General features: G+C 37.9%; 1 long non-coding RNA gene across 9 annotated transcripts in view; it reads left to right on the top strand.

The window, feature by feature from the left end:
* Window positions 1-25,712, top strand: part of LOC102158494 (uncharacterized) — a 241,115-nt gene that overhangs the window by 99,588 nt on the left and 115,815 nt on the right. Inside the window, exon 6 of one of the 9 annotated variants that reach the window (XR_014813057.1) lies at window positions 16,256-16,387. The exons of the other annotated variants lie outside the window; for them this stretch is intronic. This is a non-coding gene — a long non-coding RNA (uncharacterized LOC102158494). The remainder of the gene's footprint in view (window positions 1-16,255; window positions 16,388-25,712) is intronic. 9 annotated transcript variants of the gene reach the window in all.

Genomic DNA, 25,712 nt, shown 5'->3' on the forward strand with positions numbered 1-25,712 from the left:
TGATGCCTCACTGTAGTTTTGATTTGCATGTTTATAATAACTAGTAACGTTGAGAATCTTTCTATGTACCTTTTGGCCATCAATATATTATTCAGGTCTTCTGCCCATTTTTTGATTGAGTTGTTTATTTTTTTCATAATTGAGTTGTTTGAGCTGTTTGTATATTTTAGATATTAACACCCTATAGGTTGCATTGTTTGTATATATTTTCTCCCATTCTGTAGGTTGTCTTTTTTTATTGTACTATTTTTTATTTTATTTTTTATGATAATTTTTATTTTTTCCATTATAGCTGGTTTATAGCATTCTGTCAATTTTCTACTGTACAGCAATGTGACCCAGTTATACATACATGTATACATTCTTTTTTCTCACATTATCATACTCCATCATAAGTGACTAGACATAGTTATCAGTGCTACACAATAGGATCTCATTGCTTATCCATTCCAAAGGCAATAGTTTGCATCTATTAACTCCAAATTCCCAATCCACCCCACCCCCTCCCCTCTTGGCAACCACAAGTCTCTTCTCCATGTCCATGATTTTCTTTTCTGTGGAAAGGTTCATTTGTGCCATATATTAGATTCCAGATATAAGTGGTATGGTATTTGTCTTTCTCTTTCTGACTTGCTTCAGTTAGTATGAGAGTCTCTAGTTCCATCCATGTTGCTACAAATGGCATTCTTTTATTCTTTTTTATGGCTAAGTAGTATTCCATTGTGTATATATACCATGTCTTCCTAATCAAGTCATCTGTTAATGGACATTTGGGTTGTCTCCATGTCTTGGCTATTGTGAATAGTGCTGCAGTGAACATGTGGGTACATATGTCTTTTTCAAGGAACGTTTTGTTGGGATATATGCCCAAGAGTGGGATTGCTAGGTCATATGGTAGTTCTGTGTATAGATTTCTAAGGTACCTCCATACTGTTCTTCACAGGGGTTGTACCAGCTTACATTCCCACCAACAGTGTAGGAGGGCTTCCTTTTCTGCACACCCCCTCCCACATTTGTTATTTGTGGACTTATTAATGATGGCCATTGTGACTGGTATGAGGTGGTAACTCATAGTAGTTTTGATTTGCATTTCTCTTATAATCAGTGATGTTGAGTACTTTTTCATGTGCCTGTTGGCCATCTGCATATCTCCTTAGAAAAATGTCTGTTCATGTCTTTTGCCCATTTTTCCATTGGGTTTTTGGCTGTTTTGCTGTTGAGTTGTATAAGTTGTTCTCATATTTTAAAGATTAGGCCCTTGTCCGTTGCATCATTTGAAACTATTTTCTCCCATTCTGTAAGTTGTCTTTTTGTTTTCTTTTTGGTTTCCTTTGCCATACAAAAGCTTGTCAGTTTGATTAGGTCCCATTAGTTTATTTTTGCTTTTATTTTGGTTGCTTTGGGAGACTGACCTGAGAAAACATTTTTAAGGTTGATGTCAGAGAATGTTTTGCCTATGTTCTCTTCTAGGAGTTTGATGGTGTCTTGTGTTACATTTAAGCCATTTTGAGCCATTTAAGCCAACTGTTTAAGCCATTTTGAGTTTCTTTTTGCGCATGGTGTGAGGGTGTGTTCCAGTTTCACTGATTTATGTGCAGCTGTCCAGGTTTCCCAGCAATGCTTGCTGAATAGACTGTCTTTTGCCCATGTTATGTTCTTGCCTCCGTTGTCAAACATTAAGTGACTGTAGGTGTCTGGGTTTCTTTCTGGGTTCTCTATTCTGTTCCATTGGTCTATCTGTCTGTTTTGGTACCAGTACCACACTGTCTTGGTGTCTGTGGCTTTGTAATACTGCTTGAGGTCTGGGAGAGTGATGCCTCCTGCTTGGTTTTTGTTTCTCAGGATTGCTTTGGCAATTCTGGGTCTTTTGCGGTTCCATATCAATTTTTGGATTGTTTGTTCTAGTTCTCTGAACAATGTCATGGGTAATTTGACAGGGATTGCTTGAATCTGTAGATTGCTTTGGATAGTATGGCCATTTTTACAGTATTGATTTTTCCAATCCATGAACATGGAATATCTTTCCATTTCTTTACATCTTCTTTAATTTCCTTGATGACGGTTTTATAGTTCTCGACATATAGGTCCTTTGCCTCCTTGGTCAGGTGTATTCTGAGGTATTTGATTTTTTTGGGGTGCCGTTTTAAAGGGTATTGTGTTTTTGTATTCCTTTTCTAAAGTATCATTGTTAGTATACAGAAATGCGACTGATTTCTGAATGTTAATCTTATATCCGGCTACTTTGCTGAATGTGTTGATCAGTTCAAGTAGTTTTTGGGTTGAGTCCTTAGGGTTTTCTAGATATAGTATCATGTCATCTGCATACAGTGACAGTTTTATATCTTCTCTTCCTATTTGGATGCCTTTAATTTCTTTTGTTTGTCTGATTGCTGTGGCTAGGAGTTCCAATACTGTGTTGAATAGCAGTGGCGTCCCTGTCTTGTTCGAGATTTTAGGGGGAAGGCTTTCAGTTTTTCTCCATTGAGTGTTATATTTGCTGTGGGTTTGTCATAAATGGCTTTGATTATGTGCAGGAATGTTTCCTCTATACCCACTTTGGGGAGAGTTTTTATCATGAATGGATGTTGGACTTTGTCAGTTGCTTTTTCTATTGAGCTGATCATGTGGTTTTTGACTTTTCTTCTGTTAATGTGGTGTATGACGTTGATTGATTTGCATATGTTGAACCATCCTAGTGAGCCTGGGATGAATCCCACCTGGTCATGGTGTACGATCTTTTTGGTATGTTGTTGGATTCGGCTGGCTAAAATTTTGGGAATTTTTGTGTCTATGTTCCTGAAAGATATTGGCCTATAGTGTTCTTTTTTGGTGGTATCTTTTGGTGGTCTGGTTTTGGAATTAGGGTGATGGTAGTGTCATAGAATGTCTTTGGGAGAGTTCCTTCTTCTTCAACCTTTTGAAAAAGTTTAAGGAGGATGGGCACCAGTTCCTCTTTGTATGTTTGGTAGAATTCACCCGTGAAGTGATCTGGTCCTGGACTTTTATTTGTAGGGAGTGTTTTTATGACAGAGTCCCTTTCATTTCTGGTGATTGGTCTGTTTGGTTGATCTATTTCTTCTTGATTCAGTTTTGGCAGGCCGTATGTCTCTAGAAAGTTGTTCATTTCCTCTGGGTTGTCGCATTTGTTGGCATATAATTGTCGATAGTGTTCTTGCATGGTTTTTTGTATTTCTGCAGTAGCCATTGTGACGACTTCTTTTTCATTTCTGATTTTGTTTATTTGGGTTTTTTCTCTCCTCTTCTTGGTGAGTGTAGCCAGAGGTTTTTCAATTTTGTTTACCGTTTCAAAGAACCAGCTCTTGGTTTCATTGATTTTGTCTATTGTTTTTTGAATTTCTGTTTTATTGATTTCCTCTTTGATCTTTATGATTTCCTTCCTTCTGCTGACTTTAGGTGTGTTTTTTGTATTTCTTCCTCTAATTTGTTTAGGTGGTGGGTTAAGATGTCGATTTGAGATTTTTCTTCTTTTTTGAGGAAGGCCTGTATTGCTGTCAGCGTCCCTCTGAGCACTGCTTTTGTGGCATCCCATGGATTTTGAGTGGTTGTGTCTTCATTATCATATGTCTCGAGGTATTTTTTTAATTTCCTTCTTGATTTCCTCCTTGACCCATTGGCTTTTTAGTAGCACATTGTTTAGTCTCCATGTGGTCAGCTTTTTCTCATTTCTTTTCCTGTGGTTGATTTCTAGTTTCATGCCATTGTGGTCAGAGATGATACTGGAAATAGTTTCTATACTCTTAAATTTGTTGAAGTTAGCTTTGTGCCCCAATATGTGAGCAATTCTTGAGAATGTTCCATGTGCACTTGGGAAGAATATTTATTCTGATTTTTTTGAATGTAATGTCCTGAAAATATGAATTACATCTAACTTTTGTATTGTGTCCTTTAGGATTTCTGTTGCCTTATTGATTTTCTCTCTAGAGGATCTGTCCATTGATATGAGTGGTGTGTTAAAGTCTCCTACTACAATTGTATTCCCATCAATTTCTCCTTTTGTGTCTGTTAGTATTTGTTGGAGGTATCTGTGTGCTCCTATATTAGGGGCATATATATTGACGATTGTAATATCCTCTTCTTGAATGGATCCTTTAACCATTAAATATGTCCTTCTTTGTCTTCTTTCATGGCCTTTGTTTTAAAGTCTGTTTTGTCTGATGTGAGTATTGCAACTCCTGATTTCCTGTCTGGTCCATTGGCATGAAATATCTTTTACCCTCCCCTCACGTTCAATCTATATGTGTCCTTTGCCCTAATCTGAGTCTCTTATAGACAGCAGATTGAAGGTTTTTGCTCTTTTATCCCATCTGCCACTCTGTGTCTTTCGATCGGAGCGTTCAGTCTATTGACATTTAAGGTGATTATTGATAGATGTTTATTTATTGCCATTTTAAACCTTGTTTTTCAGTAGATTTTATGTTTCTCTTTTCTTTTTTTGGTTGGGTGGTTTCCGTTTATTTTATGCTTGAGTACTTTTATTTTCAGTTTTTGTGACTGTAATGTTCAGTTTTGATTTGTGGTCACCCTGTTTTTTAAATATGTTTACCCCTGCCTGTATCTGCTTGCTTTAACCTGATAGTCATATAGGCTTAAACACATTATTAAAATAAAGAAAAGTGTCTATATTTTCTTACTTTCCTTCCCCACATTCTATGATTTTGAAGTCTTTTTTTTTTTAACATCTTCATGTTAGATCTGTATGCTGTCTTATTTAAGTGATTGATTTCCAGTTGTGATTGCCTCTGTCCTATTTCTTCTTCTTCTTCTTCTTTTTTTTTATTTATTTAGAGAAGCTGTTTAAGTATAACTTTTGGAATTGATTTAGTATTGCTGTATTCTTTTAGCTTTTGTTTGAGAAATTCTTTATTTCCCCTTCTATTTTAAATGATATTCTTGCTGGTTAGAGTATTCTAGTTTGCAGGTTTTTTCCTTTCAGAAGTTTAAATATATTTTACCACTCTCTTCTGGCCTGTTGTGTTTCTGTAGAGAAATCAGCTGATAACCTTATGGGGGTTCCCTTATAATTAATTCTTTGCTTTTCTTTTTCTGCCTTAGAATCATCTCTTTATCTTTTGCCATTTTTATAATACTGTATCTTTGTGTGGTCCTATTGGGTTCAACTTGTTTGGGGCCCTCTGTACTTCCAGTATTTTATATCAGTTTCCTTTATATTTGGAATATTTTCAGCCATAATTTCTTCAAAAATATTTTCAATCCCCCTTTCTTTGTCTTCTCCTTCTGGAATTCCTATTGGCCTGCTTTATATTATCCATTGATCTCTTATATTGCTTTCGTGTTTGTTCATTTGATTTTCTGTCTGCTGTCCTGTTTGGGTGATTTCCATTATTCTATCGTCCAAGTCACTAATTTGTTCCTCTATAGTATTCATTCTGCTCTTTAGTGCCTTTAACTCAGTTTGCAGCTCTGCAAGTGAATTTTCTAATTTTTCTGTTCCTCCTTATATTTTCTAGTTCTTTTCCAAAGGAATCTGCATTACTGTTCATATCTGCTCTTAATTCCTTGATATTAGCCTAATTCCTTTAGTATTTTCACTATCTTCCTTTTGAACTCAACGTCTGTCAGACTGCAGAGGTCTCTTTCATTGTTTGCTGCTTCATGTGAATTCTGTTCTTTTAACTAGGAATGTTTTCTGAGCTTCTTCATCATGCTTATGTTTTTCTTTTTCTGTGAGTTTAGGGAAGCCAAAGTGTAGTCTTGGAGGGCTACTTCTATGCAAGAGTTCTGCTTTGTATTTTGTGGGGGTTACAATTTTTTTTTTTTTGTATGGGAGTTTGAATATTTGTTGTCTCTTTCTTCAGTGTGAATAGGCTGTTACCCCCCACATTGCTGAGTGTGTTTCCAGGGAGAAGGAGGCAAAGGGTAGGGTTAGTAGTCAGTGCCTTGTTGGTGGGCTTTTAACAGCAGCAGGGACCTGCAGGAAGTTGGTGTAGGCTACTCCTAGTTGCAGGGCCCTGGGAAGTGGTAATGAGCCTAGGCAGATTTACAAGATGCCCAGAAAATTTGGCAGTGGCAGCAGCAGGGCATGTGAGTTCCCAGGGGAGAGAGAGCAACAATGGGTAGTGTTCAATTGCAGTGCCCTCCTCTGAGGTGATTGAAGCTGCAGGTGGTACCTCTTAAGGTACTCCTAGTGGTGGTGGGCCACGCCCACCTGTGGAGTCCGTGATAACTGCTATGGTTTGCCCCTGCCACCTGCAGACCATTCAAGAAGCACCCTGTCTCCCTTAGCTCACACAAGAGGTGCTGCACAGGCTGCTCCTAGTTGTAGGATCCTGGAAAGTGACAGAGATCAAGTGTGTGGGCAGTGCCTGGAGCATTCGGCAGTGGCAGCAATAGGGCTGGTGTGCTACCAAGGTTGCGAGAGCAACAACTGGTGGTATTTGGACACAAATGCCCTCCTCTGTGGACCCTTGAGGTGATTGAGGCCACAAGTGGTGCCTGTTCACGCACCCCTAGTGGTGGCATGCCATGCCTACCTCTGGAGTCAGAAATAACTGTTGTGGTTTGCCCCCACCCCCTGCAGACCATGCAAGAAGTTCTCCATCCCACTTAGCCCACGCAGGAGGTGCTGCACCAGCTGCTCCTGGTGTAGGATCTTGGGAAAGGACGGTGATCAAGTGTCTGGGTGCTACCAAGATCGTTTGACAGTGGCAGCTGTGGTTCGAGTGTGTTCCAAGGAGGATGAGAGTAATAACATATTGTGCTTGGTTGTAGCGCCCTCTTTTTTTTTGCCGACCCCTACGGTGACTGGGGCCACAGGTGGAGCCTACTCACAGACCCCCAGTGGTGGCAGGCCATGCCTCCCTCTGGCCTCCATGACGACTGCCATGGTCTGTCCCTGCTGCCTGTAGATCATGCAAGAGGCACCATGTCACACTTAGCCCCATGCTGCCCTTAGCCCACACAAGAGGTTCCTGGCCACCTGCAGCCTGTATAAGAAGTGCCTGGTCTCCCGTAGCCAGAGCAATTGGCTTCTTGCCACCCGTAGACTTCACCAGAGACACCCCACCCTCTGAGAGCCTGAGTGCACGTGGGCAAGGAGATTCCTATGGGGATGTACCCCTCCTCCTGTCACCCTCCCCAGCAATGGCGCCTTGCTTCTCCTGTGGTCCCGAACCCTCTCTCAGTTTCCGCTGCTGTGGTGTTCCACTCCCTAGCCTGTAGCACACCACTTCCCTGCCCATGTCACACTGCTCCTTCGCCCCTCAGGCTGTCCCCACTCAGCCAAACCTAGTCTTCTCCTTGAGACTGACCTCTGGAGCCTAAGTCAAAGTGCCCATCCCCTGCCTGAGCATCTCAGGCTGTGGTGTCCAGGGTGGTGGTGCAGATGATTTGTGCTGCTCTCACTCTACTTTGTCCTTGGTTCAGCTGCTATACTTCTCTTGAAAACTTTGAGGTCCCTCTGTCTTGTCTGATCTCCCAGTCGGTTAGGTGGCTTCCCAGGGTGTGGATTCCTTTTCTCCTTCACAGGTCCCTCTCAGGAATGCTAGTCCCACCCTGATTCCTTTCTCTCTCTCTCTCTCTCTCTCTCTTTTTTTCTTCTACCCAGTTATGTCAAGAGTTTCTTGCCCTTTCTGAAGGTTTAAGTTCTTCTGCCAGCATTCAGTAGATGTTCTATGCCAGTCGTTTTACATGTAGATTTGTTTTTTTGAGGTGTTTGCAGGAGAAGGTGAGCATGACCTCTTACTCCTCTGCCATCTTGATCTGCCTCCCGTGTACTTTTTTTTAAATTCAAGTATAGTTGATTTACAGTGTTGTGTCAATTTCTACTGTACGGTAAAGTGACTCAGTTATATTATATATACATACGTACACACACATACACAAAGATTCTTTTTAAAATGTTCTTTTCCATCATGGTCTATCCCAAGAGTTTGGATATAGTGTTCTGTGCTCTATAGTAGGGCCTTGTGGTTTATCCATCCTAAATATAACAGTTTGCATCTACTAACCCCCAAACTCCAGTCTGTCCCTTTCCCTCCCTCCTCCCCCTTGGCAACTACAAGTCTATTCTCATTGCTTTGAGTATGTCTCTGTTTTAAGTTCATTTGTGCCATATTTAGATTCCACATGTAAGTGATATCGTATGTATGGTATTTGTCTTTTTCTGACTTACTTCACTTAGTATGAGAATCTCTAGTTGTATCTATGTTGCTGCGAATGGCATTATTTTGATATTTTTATGGCTAAGTAGTGTTCTGTTTTATATATGTACCACATCTATTTTATTTTTTTGAAGTGATTTTAAATGTTTTTTTTTTAACTTTATCTTTCTGATATTTAATTAGTAGCGTAAAGAAATGCAACAGATTCACTCTATTGATCTTGTATACTGCTATCTTGCTGAATTCATTTATAGTTCTAATAAATTTTGTGTGGAGACTTTAGGGTTCTCTATGTAGTATATTAAGTCATCTGCAAATAATGATAGTTACACCTCTTCCCATCCTATGTGGAAACCTTTTATTTTATTTTTTCTTGTTTGATTGCTATGTTGAATAAAAGTGGTGAGAATGGGCATCTTTGTCTTCTTCCTGAATTTAGCAGGAAGGCTTTCAGCTTTTCACCAAGGAATATAATGTTGGCTGAGGGTTTGTCTCATATAGCAAACATTTGCTGAGATATGCCGTTCTAGATATACTTTGGTGAGAATTTTTTTATCATGAATATGTGTTGAATTTTGTGAAATGCTTTTTCTATGTTTACTAAGATGATCACGTTGAGTTTGTCTTTCCTTCGTTAATGTGTTGTAGCACATTGATTCATTTGTATATGTTGAACCAGTTTTGCAACACCAAAATGAATCCACCGTGATCATGATGTATGATCCTTTTATGTGTTCTTGGATTTGCTTTGCTAATTTTGATGAGGATTTTTGGATCTGTGTTTATTAAAGAGATTTGCTTTTTTTTTTTTTTTTTTTTTTTTTGGTGGTGCCTTTGGCATGCAGAAGTTCCTGGCCAGGGAGCGAACCTATAACACAGCAGCAACTCGAGCCAACACAGAAACAGTGCCAGATCATGAACCTGCTGTGCCACAGGGAACTCCCCCCGCCCCCAATTTTTTTTACCCTCTTACTTTCATTCGTGTGTTTCACTCTGATGTGAATCAATTGTAGGCAGCACATTACACGTTCTTAGCTTTTTATCCAATCTGCTACTCCATGTCTTTTGATTGGAGAATTTTGAACATTGACATTTAAAGTAATTATTGATAAATATCCATTGTGCCAGGGATCGAACCTGTGTCCTGGCACTGCAGAGATGCCACTGATTCTGTTGTGCTACAGTGGAAACTCCTAGTACCTCCTTTTTAAATCCAGGGTCTGGTATACTGGTGAGGTCTGTTTTATTATTTGTTTTTTTCAGGGGTTTTCCCTTGTTTTTTTAATTGGGAGTAGTTCCTCTGCCTTTTCCTTTTCCTTATCTTCCTCTTTCTCTATGAATTTAGGAGAAATTGTTGTGGTCCTTAGGCGGTGTTTTTATGTGGGAACATCCTTGTGTAGACTGTTTGTGTTTGGTGTGAGGGCTGGTTTTGTATGGATGCCAGCCACATCTTTACTCAGAGTGTGCTGGCTGTTGTCCCCTTGGTAGGGGGTGTGGTTGCTGGTGTAGTGTCTAGAGTCTGTGCTGGATGTGAGGTGCATCTTTTTCATTGCTCCTTGCATGTGATTGCCCTTTTGGGGATGGGGTCTGCTTCCAAGTTGTTGGAGTGGAAGCCCTGGGAGTTGAGCTCCATTGCTCTCTTTTGCCCTTCATTGTGTGTCCTGCCACAAAGGAGGGTGGTTGCTAAAGCAGTTGAGGCCCCTGTGGTCACAGCAGACCTACATGTTTCTTGTGGCGTGAAGCCTCTGTGGTCACAACACATCTACGTGCCACCTGTGTTCGTGTTCGTGGTTCTGCTCAGGAGCAGCCTAAGTTTGCATCTTGTTCTCTGTTGTGTTCATTGCATATTTACTGCTAGGCTGTGGGGTGGAATTGAGTGGGGCTGGGATTGGAGCATTGTGGCTGCAGGAATTTTGGTGGCTGTACTGCTTTCTGAGAGTTGGATTGCCTCTGTGGCAGACTTCTTCTAGCACCTGTCTTCCCCATATCCTGTGCTGGGCTAAAGTATGGAATGGGTGAAGTTGGGGTGTTCTTTTTAGGTAACAGACTGCTGCATACTCCTATACCAGGGCCTCTGTGCCCAAGATTCAGTGCTAAGCTACTGTATGTTTTTGTGGTGCCACGTGGTGCATGTGTTGACAGTGTCTGCTGTAGCTGGATCTGCCACCCCAGTGTACACATTGACAGTGGGCTTTGTGGCTCCACCCTGATCACATCCCTGGCCCTTAGGGCTGCCCCTTTGTGTAGTTGGATGGAGTACACTTACAGGGATTCAGCGCTTAACCTCTGATTTTGTACTTTGTTTTTGTCACACTGCTTTGTGTGTGGGCTGACAGCGTCTGCCACAGCTAGACCCACTGTACCTGTGTGCATGCTGACAGTAGTCTTTGTGGCTCCATCTCGATCACACTCCAGGCATCCTGGTCTGTCTTTTTGTTACTAGATCAAATCTTTGCCCTGATCTCATGCTAGCATTTTGTGTGGAGTGAGTGGGGATAGGGCATTGGCCCATTTGGATTAGGAGGTGCAGCAAGGTGGCAGCTGCTAATCCATGGCTCTCTTCACCCTGATTGTTAACAAGCCAGCATGAGGGCACTACATGCAAGTAGAATCTAGACTTCTCCAGCCCTTTTATCTGTCTCAGTGGATTTCCCAGCAGGTAAGGGACTTGGTTCTTACATACAGGACCCCAGGACTGGGATGCTTAGATTGTGGGCCAACCTTCTCACTATCTAGGGCAAGAATCTGCCCATGTGGACATTCTCTTCCTTACAGATCCCTCTCAGGGACATTGGTCTCTATCCAATGCCCTTTTCTCCTTATCCTGCCTGCTTATGTAAAGATTTTTCTTGCAGCTTAAGTTGTATAGGAATTCTTCTGCTGGTTCACAGTTTTCTTGAGAGTTGTTCCAGATATAAATGTATTTTTTGTGTGTTTGTGGGGAAGAGGTGAGCTCCATGTTCTACTCCATCATTTTGATCTCCCTCTTGAAAAGTTCTACTTTCTTTAAGATAGAAAGAAAAACTTTGGATAGAGGATGATGAAATGTTTCAAGTAGATTGAAGGTAAGAGTAATTTTATTTTAGCAACTAGTTTTGAAAATGAGCTTATGTGTAGTGAAAAAAGTGGTGATGAATGAATCATATAAAGTAATCTTTATACACTTTCTGAATCCAGGGTAAAATTTTACAGGAGAACATGAAGTTCTGCTATGTGAGTTTAAGGAGCTGTTGAGTAGCCACAGAGGAAGCTTATAGCTAGAATTGTTCTTTTAATAGTGATAGGAAATTGAAAAAAATTACTGATTTTATACTTGCCTAATAGCAAATAGCTGTCATGGGAATAAATCTGTTATGTTGTGTCCATCAGAGCATTTGTTCTACTGCATTGATCCCCAGTGGGCTATTATACTTGAGATATTCCTTATTCCTGGAGAAGGAATCACCTCAATTTTGAGAGAATGTATAATTACAATCTCTCACTCTGTTCTCTGGAAATAAAGAAAAATCTTACTTGTGAAAATCTTTGATTTCCAGCATTTAATCACTATAAGTCACTATTAATTGTCACTCAGATGCTTTGCCAAGACCTTGATAGATGATGTTTATTGTTTATTCATGTTCACAGATGATGACCAAAATGTCTTTATAGTAATGAAGAATGATCGAATTGTGTGTATCATAGTATTAGAGTTTAGTCTAAATATCTCATTATGTTCTGATTCCATTATTATTATTATGTCATGTGAAAGATAGATGATAAATGTCTAATAAATGAGAAAACCAGTGAAATTTCATAATCCTTGCTTATTTATAATATCAGAGCTTGTTGTAAGTACAAGAGGCCTAACTTAGCAACTGTCTCAAGTTCTGGGAGCTGGACTTATCTGATATGGTAAATAAATTGTATCTGACATGGATCTACATGTACTCTCCCATGTATTTAGCTCCTACATTATAATATAGGGTCTCCATTTTGAGGAGAACATGATATTTTTAATTTATCCTTTATAAGGAAAGATACAATTTCGTTCAGTTTAGTGTCTTCTTCAAAGCAGTGGCTGGTTGCCATCATCTAAAAATCTTGAATCTGGATGGTTAGTGAAACAAACTATATAGTCCTTGCTACGGCCTCAAGGGTATAATTGATGCTCATAATTTCTCTCCTCCACTATCAAGGTTAAATTTCCCTTAGTTAAAGCTTCAAACTTAAACTAGTTTAGGTTGTTTTCCTGTTAGGGTGACCTAGATCTTCATCCCTAAGTGGTCCAATCCCTTAGTTACTTTTGCCTTTCTTGAGCTGATGTCACTGCAACAGTCATTGGATGCAGATATATTAAAAGGTGAAGCATATACAAGATAAGTATACCTGACAAAACTATATAATACTCATCATTTAATCAAAGTAGGCAGTAGAAAAGTAATTGGCAATGCAGTTATGTAGCACAATGCAGTATAGCTGCAATTTAAACATTTATTTGATATACTCTTACGTATATTTTAATTTCAGATTTATTTCATATAATTTTTTTAGAACAATGGTTATGCCAAAATTCAAACTTTTTTAACTAGGAAGGATACTGCTTCTTTAGGAACACACTGTGGAGGAAAGAATAAATTAGGGAACATTGCGGTGGACTCATCACTCCTGCCACCATGCCCTAGCCAAGCAGGCTAGTGGAACTGACCCTAGCTTTGAGTTCATTCTGGATTGTTCTAAGCCAGTTGGTGTAATCCCATCTGCTTTGCTCCACTGATAGACTCAATCCAGTATTCCCCATGGCGTTTCCTGGTAGTTGTTTCAATGATGGTTTAGCCAGAGTTTAGAATTTTTATGATTTTATATGATACTGTGAAAGTGACTCACTCTAGCTCCCAGTATATGAATGAGGAAGCATGCCACTGGCAGCTATCTTTCACTTGAGGGAAGGCAGTGAAGCTTGAGGATTAAGCTTAAACATGGGAAAGGACATAACAGAGAAAAATAAAAAGAACTGGATCTTTGCTATGTGCCCAAAGCCTGATTACTTGTAAAATTTTTAGTTATAGAAGCAATTGTATTATTCTATTGTATAAACAAGCTTGGGCTCAGTTAACTTTTACTTGCAACTGACAATATTCTCCCTGATACAATGGGTAAAGGTACAGAGATATTTTGAGCTGTAAAAGAGCCAAGAGTGTAATTGATGACCAGCCTCTATCTTAAATGTAAATTGAAAAAAAGGTAATCTACAGAAATTTAGAGGACTATATACAGGATTTCAGATATGACAAAAATAAAAAGGAATTGAAAGATTTATTAAAGAGGATGTGTATGTTGGGAAACCAAATTTAGATGGATCTCTGCTTTTTCATAACATTTATCATTACTTGATATTACATTATGTACCTGTAATTTGTTTTTCTTATATATTGTAAGCCTTATGATGTGGATTTTGTCTAATTCATTTATTCACCATATTTCCAGTGCCTAGAATTAGGCTTGGCACATGATAGAGGCTGAACAGATATTTATACATGTGAAGAAATGAAGTTCTGAACAAACTTAAGAGCCCAGCTCAGATTGAGTGGAAAAAATAGTATTTGAACTCTTTCAGAAAGTACTCTTTAGACTGGGTACATCAGAGGAGAAAACAGACTATGGAGTTTGTCAATAATTGTGGAGTGGCACCTTGCCCAGTGCCTGGAATTTAGTGTGAATAGTAAATAGAACTTTAATACTGTATGGTGTGACACAGCGGTTATGGCAGAGGCTAGTTGGTGAGGAAATCTAGTATGGCAGCCAGGGTAGTGTTGTTGATATGACTCACCACTTGGTGCGAGCTGAATAGGGAAACGGTTGATTAAAGTAATTCAAAAGTAAAAAGTAAAACTCCATCAAACTAATGTGATGCTGAAGCTTTGGTTTTGGAGTTTGTAGAATAGTTGTTTAATTTTACTGTAGAAAACATAAGTACTACTACTTGAACTACTTAAATCTAGTCGTCTTTAGGTAAAGGCAGTAATGACAGGACAAAGTAAAGTCATAAAAAATCACCAGGAAAAAAAAAAATAGTCCAAAGACCCTTAGAAACATAGCTGACATGTATATACATGGTGAGTCTTGATGATGCAGGGGTCTGAGAAAATCTTCTCTTAGGACTTGTTTGAAAGATAGAGAAAAGGAAAGAGAAAGTTCTAGTTTCCACCTACATTAAAAAAAAAAAAAAAAGCAGTGGAAAGAATTTATGAAACTGGCTGTTGTGTTTAAATTTAGTAAGCAGGCTAAAGAAGGTTCAAAACAATGGGCTGCACTGTTGTAGCTGATTATTTTTACTGGGCCTATTGGCAAAAGTCTCTCATTTCTTCACACTTTTCAAAGACCCTGGAGTCCTAGATTTCATTTAGCAGAGTAACAGCTCTCAAATAATAATCTGGTGTCTGTCTCAGCCTCTCTTTTCCCCTTTCCCTTTGGACCCTGCCCTCTTTTTATTTTTCTTAATTCCTTCCCTATCTACTCCCCCCTTTTCCCCACCCCCTTTTTTACTCTTCTATTCATTTTCTCTCTAGATTACAAAAGATGTCAAGTAGCTATAAATGTCATCTTATGCGTGTGAAATGTGTTTGATGACAAAGTCTGAAAGTGTCACAGGGAATTCTGTTTTAGGGTGGTCATCATGACACTGCTGTATAGCAAATTGATTTTGAGGGTTAGGATCAACTTGAAGGGATTGAATGTAATTAGTCTCTTGGAACCTCCAGAAACTAGAAACTACTCTATCATTGCAGATGGTATCATAATGAAAGTTTTTGTGATTAGACAAACCTTGTTTAAATCCTAGGTTCCTTTTTTAAAATTAGCTATGTGATATTGTATAAGTAGCTTCAACTCTGTGGATCTCATTTTTCTTAGCTGTAAAGTAAGTATAAGAACAAACACCTCAAAGTATTTTTTTTCAAGAGCAAATGAGTAAAGCTTGGAAAGTGGTTAGTTGTATGGTAAACATTCACTAAGTGGTAGCTACTCTTATTGTTCTCTTGAGTTGATTCTAGCTTTTCCCATTTTCCTACCAGTGTCTAGCTTAGGGCCCATAAGTAGTACTGCTCTTCTGGAATCTGAAGCAAGACTGAAGTACTCAAGTTGTGTGCTGCTGGGGCTTCTGGGCAGAGAGATGTTAGAGAACATCCCTTCTGTTAGATAGGATTTTGGTGTCTGAACAGTACCCTTTAAGTAAGTTGCAGACTAGGCTTGTTATTCAGACGGTTCCCTTTCATAGTTTATTTCTTTTTGGAGCCTGACCTACTCATTTTTGCATTAATTTATTTCTTCAGGATAAATTTGAGCATTTACTTGTTGTCAGGATTGGATTTACAGTGGTGAGTAAGACCTAGTTCCTCCTCATGAGTTATGAAACTCCCCTTTTGGGTAATATGGATCTTATATCTGGTGTCATTGAGTGAATTACATGGTAGATACTCCCGCACAGCAACATAGTGACTTTTTTTGGCCATTGCCCGTGTTAATCACTTTCTTGAGCATTATTCTGGAGTCCTCACTAACATCTTAGTTTCTTTTTCATGGCTCTCTCTCTAGGGCCGCACCCGTATCATATGGAAGGTCCCAGGCTAGGGGTCAAATTGGAGCTGTGGCTGCTGGCCTACGCCACAGCCAGCAACACAAGATGCGAGCTGCATCTGCGACCTATACCACAGCTCACGGCAATGCTGGATCCTTAACCCACTGAGCGGTGCCAGGGATCGAACCTGCATTCTCATGGATGTTAGGTTTGTTACTGCTGAGTCACAACAGGAACTCCTCTTTTTCATGACCTTTGATCACTGTCAATTTTTCAATATCAGATTGAAATCTCTACGAATTCAGAGGGTTTAATGCCTAATCTTATACAGTTGACACTTGCAAGTAGAATGTCTTTTTATAGAGCCAATGCCCTTTTATAGAATATAGAACATGAATTTTATTACAATATCATATGCAAAGAACCATAGAATTATTTAAATATGGGAAAATTTAAAACCTATGATCTTCTTTATTCTCTTTGAATGTTCAGGCATAATGGCACAGAATTGAAATGTCACCATGGTAGGATTAAATGCATTTTTTTTTCTCAATTCTAGATTATTCAAGAAATCAGAGCTCAAACTGGAAGTTGCAGAATGTGGGGCATAAGTCCATTTTGAATTAATGTCAAGAAGACACAGTATTTTTCTTCCATGTTTTCCTTGTATACTTATTAAAATAAAACGGAAGTAAGTTCATTGGTGAGGCATTCTCTTTCAGCCTTGCTGATAGCAAAACCAGTTTTTACTTTTTTTCTCTTTTTCTGTAGGAAAGTTCTTGTGATGTCTGCAGTCATATCTGGAGGTTCAGTTTACCCTACATAGCTCCTTTATTTCAGATGTCAGCATTGCTTGGGGGCAGACACAAAGCAAAGTCTTGTTACTTTTATAGAGTTAAATGCTGTTCTGGTTAGTATTAAATTGCAGGAGCACTGCAGAATCTTGAAATGATTGGCAATTTATTTGTTTTTAATACTAAAGGTTATTTTTGAAATGGAGTTTGACCTTCGAGTAAAGTTTTTTTGGCTTTAGAGATTCATGGTAAATGAGAAGTGTAATAGTTTGCCTGGCTTCCAAAACTCACATTTTTAAAATGCTACTACAATGCCCTCCTTCAATTTTAGGCTTGGTGCTAGTTTACATTCTAGATACAGTCCTTCTATAAGTCAAAGCAGCTTAGTAAAAGCTATAAAAATAGCTAATTGGCTAAAGATTGTATAAATATTGGCACCCTGGTGTCCAGATGGTATGGTTTTCTTTATAAAATTTCACCCTAAAATGTTTGGTGCCTATTGTGTAATGTATACTCCCCAGGTGATGGGGCTCCTGATTAATACTGTCGTTCTGTAGTATGGAAGTTCTTATTTTAAGGTGAATTTCTTACCTTCAGCCTGAGTCTCCCAGTGATTTAGTTCCAGACATCTGTTGTTGGCCCTCACCAATACTAACTGACTTTTCCTATTTGGGTTTCTGCTTTATTTTATTTTATTTTAATTTATTTTATTTTAATTTATTTTATTTTCCTTTTAGGCTGCACCCGCAGCACATGGAGTTCCCCAAGCTAGGGGTTGAATCAAAGCTGCAGCCACCAGCCTATGCCACAGCCACAGCAACTCCAGATCCGAGCCGTGTCTGTGACCTACACCACAGCTCACGGGAATACGGGATCCTTAACCCACTGAGCAATGCCAGGGATCAAACCTACTTCCTCACTGATCAGATTTGTTTCTGCTGAGCCACGATAGGAACTCCAGTTTCTGCTTTATGTCACCGTTTGTGTGAACTCTCACTGCCTGATATATCATTGTTTGGATAGTAAGCTGAGTATTTTGCCCAGCAGTATTTATACTCTATTTGTTTCTTTTCCTCTTTGAATTGATGCCCAGAGTTTTGCCTTGTTTCAGTGGCCTGGCCTGATCGTCTTCTATATGAAATAAAAATATTCCCCTAGAGGCCAAGCTTAGCATTTTGTAGTCTCTAAAAACTTCAACCAAAATAGATCAACCAATCCAGTAAGCAACATTTTTCTCAAGCCCTGCCACAAAGCCAACTCTGAAAGTATTGTCAAATTCTGCGTTTACTGAGTGCAGCAATTTTGTATTCAACATTTACTGAAATTCTCATGAGGTGACAAAGAACAGTTCAATTGCATACCAATGCAAAACTTCTTAAAATACTCCATTTCCCTTCTTTCTCTCTGTTTCTCTTACTATCTGTCCCATCCCTCTTTCTTTCTTTATAAGTTACATACCTAACCTTTCCAGTGGGGTGTCCCTCAGTTGTCCTAAGTATTGTGACTCTTACCCTAGGCTGGAATACTTGACTCAGCAAAACAAAACCCAGCAACATAGAACTTTTTTACTTAGCATGTTCCTTGGAAACCTTGGTATATCCTACTCCAAAGAAGAGCCCAAATAAAACTGCCAAGATACTTGTGATCCAGATGAAGGTAACTTTTGCAAAAGTGTATTATTCAGTCATTATGAGTATCTGTCCACATGTTTGGGCATGAATATATATGTAAAGTACATTTTAAAAAATTACACATATACACACATGCATTTTTTCTTTTAATAAACACGCCTGTGGCATATGGCAGTTCCTGGCTAGGGGTCGAATCGGAGCTGCATCTACAGGCCTATGCCACAGTTGCAGCAATGCCAAATCCAAGCCACATCTGTGACCTATGACGTAGCTCACAGCAACGTGTGATCCTAAGCCACTGAGCAAGGCCAGACATTGAACCCGTATCCTCACAGAAACAGTGTCAGGTTCTCAAACCTCTGAGCCACAGTGGAAATCCCAATATATTTTTTAGTTGTTTCAGGAATTGCACTATGTGGATGCTTTGTGATTCAGAATGCCATCTTTGTGGCTGGTTTAGGCTATAGATAGTTTTTTTCTTTTATAATTTATTCTTTAAATTTCTACAGAGTTTTGTAATATTGACCTCTAGATCCTGTCCTTTAATCACTCTTCTGCTGGTTTTTAAGACTTTAAGCTATGCTATCTTCTCTTTTATCTCTTGGACTATTCCTTTTTTTCTGTATTGCTTGTTATACTTTCTTCTTTCCTTTTCTACCTATGATTATAGTCCCTTGGCTTACCATGCTTTTCTCATTAAATAACTTCTTGCATAGATAATTACTGATCCTTTTTTTGTTCAGTGGTTCTAATAATGAAAGTAATAACTTTTAGGGTTAACTTTTCACATGAGCTTCACTTATTTATGTCCAATTTCTTTCAGGATGCTTACACTTGTGTAGTCTCCTATAATTAGTCTAAAATCAATTTCATTGTTCTCTTACCTAAGCTTATGTATGTTTCCTGAGTGATATCATCATCTTTTTTTTTTTTTGGTCACTAAGATGTGAAACAATTTCATCTTGATTTTCCCTTTTTATTGTTATTTTTATGTATTCCATGAAATTTTATAAATTTCCCTTGAAATATCTACTTCATACTTCTCTTTATTTCAATTCTGTGTGCTACAAACTCAGTCTAGTCTTTGATCTCTTTGTCTCTAGATTTATGTATTGATCTCTTAGATCTTTCTTGAGTTATTCGTTCATATAAAATGCTGTACCTTCTAGTTATATTAATCATTTATAGAAAAGCTTTCTTCATGTTATTCTCTTACTATTTTCCTTACAAAATGCATTTAATTATCTAACCTAGGGAATAAAGTTCAGTGAATTTTTATTTTTTATTTTTTTTAAATTATTTTTTATTGTTATTTCCCCCAACACACTTTTTTTCCTCACTGTATAGCAAGGGGAACCAGTTACACATACATGAATACATAATTTTTTCTCCCTTTGTCATGCTGTACTGTAAGTATCTAGACATAGTTCTCAGTGCTTCACAGCAGGATCTCATTGATAATCCATTCCAAAAACAATAGTTTGCATCCATTAACCTCAAACTCCCAATCCCTCCCACTTCCTCCCCCTCCCCCTGGGGCAACCACAAGTCTATTCTCCAAGTCCATTATTTTCTTTTCTGAGGAAAAGCTCATTTTTGCTGTATATTAGATACGAGATATGAGTGATATCATGTGGTATTTTTCTTTCTCTTTCTGATTTACTTCACTCAGTATGAGAGTCTTTATTTCCATCCATGTTGCTACAAATGGCATTCTTTTATTCTTTTTTATGGCTAAGTAGTATTCCATTGTGTATATATACCATGTCTTCCTAATCAAGTCATCTGTTAATGGACATTTGGGTTGTCTCCATGTCTTGGCTATTGTGAATAGTGCTGCAGTGAACATGTGGGTACATATGTCTTTTTCAAGGAACGTTTTGTTGGGATATATGCCCAAGAGTGGGATTGCTAGGTCATATGGTAGTTCTGTGTATAGATTTCTAAGGTACCTCCATACTGTTCTTCACAGGGGTTGTACCAGCTTACATTCCCACCAACAGTGTAGGAGGGCTTCCTTTTCTGCACACCCCCTCCCACATTTGTTATTTGTGGACTTATTAATGATGGCCATTGTGACTGGTATGAGGTGGTAACTCATAGTAGTTTTGATTTGCATTTCTCTTATAATCAGTGATGTTGAGTACTTTTTCATGTGCCTGTTGGCCATCTGCATATCTCCTTAGAAAAATGTCTGTTCATGTCTTTTGCCCATTTTTCCATTGGGTTTTTGGCTGTTTTGCTGTTGAGTTGTATAAGTTGTTCTCATATTTTAAAGATTAGGCCCTTGTCCGTTGCATCATTTGAAACTATTTTCTCCCATTCTGTAAGTTGTCTTTTTGTTTTCTTTTTGGTTTCCTTTGCCATACAAAAGCTTGTCAGTTTGATTAGGTCCCATTAGTTTATTTTTGCTTTTATTTTGGTTGCTTTGGGAGACTGACCTGAGAAAACATTTTTAAGGTTGATGTCAGAGAATGTTTTGCCTATGTTCTCTTCTAGGAGTTTGATGGTGTCTTGTGTTACATTTAAGCCATTTTGAGCCATTTAAGCCAACTGTTTAAGCCATTTTGAGTTTCTTTTTGCGCATGGTGTGAGGGTGTGTTCCAGTTTCACTGATTTATGTGCAGCTGTCCAGGTTTCCCAGCAATGCTTGCTGAATAGACTGTCTTTTGCCCATGTTATGTTCTTGCCTCCGTTGTCAAACATTAAGTGACTGTAGGTGTCTGGGTTTCTTTCTGGGTTCTCTATTCTGTTCCATTGGTCTATCTGTCTGTTTTGGTACCAGTACCACACTGTCTTGGTGTCTGTGGCTTTGTAATACTGCTTGAGGTCTGGGAGAGTGATGCCTCCTGCTTGGTTTTTGTTTCTCAGGATTGCTTTGGCAATTCTGGGTCTTTTGCGGTTCCATATCAATTTTTGGATTGTTTGTTCTAGTTCTCTGAACAATGTCATGGGTAATTTGACAGGGATTGCTTGAATCTGTAGATTGCTTTGGATAGTATGGCCATTTTTACAGTATTGATTTTTCCAATCCATGAACATGGAATATCTTTCCATTTCTTTACATCTTCTTTAATTTCCTTGATGACGGTTTTATAGTTCTCGACATATAGGTCCTTTGCCTCCTTGGTCAGGTGTATTCTGAGGTATTTGATTTTTTTGGGGTGCCGTTTTAAAGGGTATTGTGTTTTTGTATTCCTTTTCTAAAGTATCATTGTTAGTATACAGAAATGCGACTGATTTCTGAATGTTAATCTTATATCCGGCTACTTTGCTGAATGTGTTGATCAGTTCAAGTAGTTTTTGGGTTGAGTCCTTAGGGTTTTCTAGATATAGTATCATGTCATCTGCATACAGTGACAGTTTTATATCTTCTCTTCCTATTTGGATGCCTTTAATTTCTTTTGTTTGTCTGATTGCTGTGGCTAGGAGTTCCAATACTGTGTTGAATAGCAGTGGCGTCCCTGTCTTGTTCGAGATTTTAGGGGGAAGGCTTTCAGTTTTTCTCCATTGAGTGTTATATTTGCTGTGGGTTTGTCATAAATGGCTTTGATTATGTGCAGGAATGTTTCCTCTATACCCACTTTGGGGAGAGTTTTTATCATGAATGGATGTTGGACTTTGTCAGTTGCTTTTTCTATTGAGCTGATCATGTGGTTTTTGACTTTTCTTCTGTTAATGTGGTGTATGACGTTGATTGATTTGCATATGTTGAACCATCCTAGTGAGCCTGGGATGAATCCCACCTGGTCATGGTGTACGATCTTTTTGGTATGTTGTTGGATTCGGCTGGCTAAAATTTTGGGAATTTTTGTGTCTATGTTCCTGAAAGATATTGGCCTATAGTGTTCTTTTTTGGTGGTATCTTTTGGTGGTCTGGTTTTGGAATTAGGGTGATGGTAGTGTCATAGAATGTCTTTGGGAGAGTTCCTTCTTCTTCAACCTTTTGAAAAAGTTTAAGGAGGATGGGCACCAGTTCCTCTTTGTATGTTTGGTAGAATTCACCCGTGAAGTGATCTGGTCCTGGACTTTTATTTGTAGGGAGTGTTTTTATGACAGAGTCCCTTTCATTTCTGGTGATTGGTCTGTTTGGTTGATCTATTTCTTCTTGATTCAGTTTTGGCAGGCCGTATGTCTCTAGAAAGTTGTTCATTTCCTCTGGGTTGTCGCATTTGTTGGCATATAATTGTCGATAGTGTTCTTGCATGGTTTTTTGTATTTCTGCAGTAGCCATTGTGACGACTTCTTTTTCATTTCTGATTTTGTTTATTTGGGTTTTTTCTCTCCTCTTCTTGGTGAGTGTAGCCAGAGGTTTTTCAATTTTGTTTACCGTTTCAAAGAACCAGCTCTTGGTTTCATTGATTTTGTCTATTGTTTTTTGAATTTCTGTTTTATTGATTTCCTCTTTGATCTTTATGATTTCCTTCCTTCTGCTGACTTTAGGTGTGTTTTTTGTATTTCTTCCTCTAATTTGTTTAGGTGGTGGGTTAAGATGTCGATTTGAGATTTTTCTTCTTTTTTGAGGAAGGCCTGTATTGCTGTCAGCGTCCCTCTGAGCACTGCTTTTGTGGCATCCCATGGATTTTGAGTGGTTGTGTCTTCATTATCATATGTCTCGAGGTATTTTTTTAATTTCCTTCTTGATTTCCTCCTTGACCCATTGGCTTTTTAGTAGCACATTGTTTAGTCTCCATGTGGTCAGCTTTTTCTCATTTCTTTTCCTGTGGTTGATTTCTAGTTTCATGCCATTGTGGTCAGAGATGATACTGGAAATAGTTTCTATACTCTTAAATTTGTTGAAGTTAGCTTTGTGCCCCAATATGTGATCAGTTCTTGAGAATGTTGTTTTTATATATAGCAGTATAAATGATCCAAAAGGAAGACTAGAGAAATACAATATACAGAGCTCTAATAAACTGTGGATAACATCAAAAGTTTCATAGGTGCATAATTAGTTTCTCAGGAAGAGAAGAGAGATGAGAACTACCAGTAAACATTTAAGGAAAAATGGCTTAAAGTTTCATGGACATTTCAATATTAATGTGGATACAGAGAATGGAATTACCAGGGATAATGTAGATTTTCTTTTCATAATGACAAAAGGATCAGCTTATCAAGGGGACTATATATAGTTAAATGTAAACATCTGTATACCTAGTAATAGAGCTTGAAAAAACATGAAGGAAAAAATGATAAATGATTGAAAAATAGGTAAGTCCACAATTGTAGTCAATTATGTTGATGATTTCTTCTTACTGATGTATAGAACAAGTAGACAAAAAATCAATAAGTGTATAGGTAACTTCAAAATACTAATAAGCAACTTGGCTAATAGACATTATAAAGCATCCCACCTAATGACAACAGAATACACATTTTTTTCAATATACTTAGAATATTTTTGAAAATCGGTCATATTTGGGCTATAAAGGATACATCAAATTTTAAATAATTTCTCTCTCCGTAGCAGAATTAGCCTAGAAATGAATACTACAAAGATATCTGGGATATTTCCAACTGTTTATTGATCAAATAATACAGAGATAAATAACTCATGAGTCCAGAGAGAAAAGACATAGTATATTAGAAAATATTTTGAAATGATTTAAAATACAACCTATAAAATTTGGGGGAAAAAGGCATAACAATGCTTAGAGAGATATTTAACTTTAAAATACTTGTTTTAAGAAAAAGGTTCTGAAATCAATCAAAAGGTTACTTACATCTTAATGAAAACCAGGAAAATTAAGAACAAATTAAACACAAAGTAAGGAGCAAAATAAATATGAAAAGACCAAAACCCAATGAAATATAAAAAACTCTGATGAATGTTAATATAATCAAATGTTGTTAATAAAATTGATAGTTCTCTACTTAGACGTATTACCAAAAAAAAAAAAAAAAAACACAAATTACCTAGTATCAAGAGAATAAGAGGAGGCATCTTTACCAACATTATAGCCATTTTTAAGAAGGTTGTATTATGAACAACCAACCCTTATGCTGTGCATTCCACAACTTACAGATAAAATAAGCAGATTTCTTGAAGGATATAGACTACTAGATTTACTAAAAAAAAATAAGAGATAACAGAGTAGATACATTTGAATTTGTAGTTATAAACCTTTCTTCAAAGAAAATACTATGTCTAGTTGGCTTCTCTGGTGAATTCTACTGAGCCTTTAAGGGACAAATAGGACCTAACCTATACAAACTCCTCCAGAAAATAGAAGTGAAGGGTCTTCTCAATTTTTATGAGGCCTGCATTAGTCTAATAACAATACTAGATAAAGATATCACATGAAAAGGAAATGATACGCCAATGTGCTTTATGAAGATACATGTAAAAATCCATTAAAAATTTTTAGCAAATTGGATCCAACAAAATAAAAAAAAAATTTAAGAGGGTTTTATTCTGAGAAAGCAATTGTGATTTTCATAGTAAATCAGTAATTATATATGTTTATGTATGTATATATTTTTATATATGTTCTCAATAGTTGCCGAAGAAGTATTTGCAAAATATACTTATTCATAATCAGAACTTTAACAAGAGTGAGAATAGAAAGGAAAGTTCATCATCTTGATAAAGCTCATATGCTAAAAAATCACTAGTTTCATATGTGATTTTAAAAGGCCAAATGCTTTTCTCTAAGATTAGGAAGAAGACAGATATGTCTTCTCTTACCATTTCTATTCTCCATTGTTGCTGGAGATCCACAGTATTACTGGCCATAAGTAGCATGTGGATTGGGAAAGAAGAAATACAACTATCTTTTCTATTCTATTTTTTTCTATTCTTTGGATACAATTTGGTTGTTTGTGGAGAAAATATATAGAATTTATAAAAAAGCTTCTAGAACTGGAGTTCCCGTTGTGGCTTAGCGGGTTAAGAACCTGACATAGTGTCCATGAGGATGCAGGTTCAATCCCTGGCCTCGCTCTGTGGATTAAGAATCTGGCATTGCTGCAAGCAGTGGCATAGATCACAGATGCGGCTTGGATCTGTTGTGTCTATGGCTGTTGTGAAGACCTGCAACTGCAGCTCTGATTCAGTTCTTAGTCTGGGAACATCCATATGCTGCAGGTGCAGCCATAAAAAGCCAAAAAAAAAAAAAAAAAAAGCTTCTAGAACTAGTACATGTGTCCATAAAGACCACAAGTTAAAATGCTAAGTTGTAAAAGTTATTTATATTTCTCTATTGGGAGTGAATAATTAGAAATTTATAATATCATTTGTAATAGCATAAAACAGGAAATAATTAGGAGTAAATGTGTAAAAATATGTGCAATATCTGTATACCAAAATTTATCAAATATTACTGAGGTCAGTTAAATAACATCTAAATAAATTAAGAGTCAGGGAATTCCCATTGCAGCTAAGCAGAAACGAACCTGATTAGTATTCATGAGGATGTGGATTTGATCCCAGTCTCTGATCATTAAGGATCCAGCATTGCTGTGAGCTGTGGTGTATGTAGGTCAAAGATGCAACTCAGATCCTGCATTTCTGTAGCTGTGGTGTAGGTTGGCAGCTGCATCTCTGATTCGACCCCTATCATGGGAACTTCCCGATGCTGCAGGTACGGCC

The sequence above is a fragment of the Sus scrofa genome, chromosome 8 (assembly GCF_054392235.1).
Source record: "Sus scrofa isolate SSC_HxYL_T2T_F1_AM1 chromosome 8, Sscrofa_HxYL_maternal_Yorkshire_Landrace_v2.0, whole genome shotgun sequence".
Taxonomy (NCBI): Eukaryota; Metazoa; Chordata; class Mammalia; order Artiodactyla; family Suidae; genus Sus; species Sus scrofa.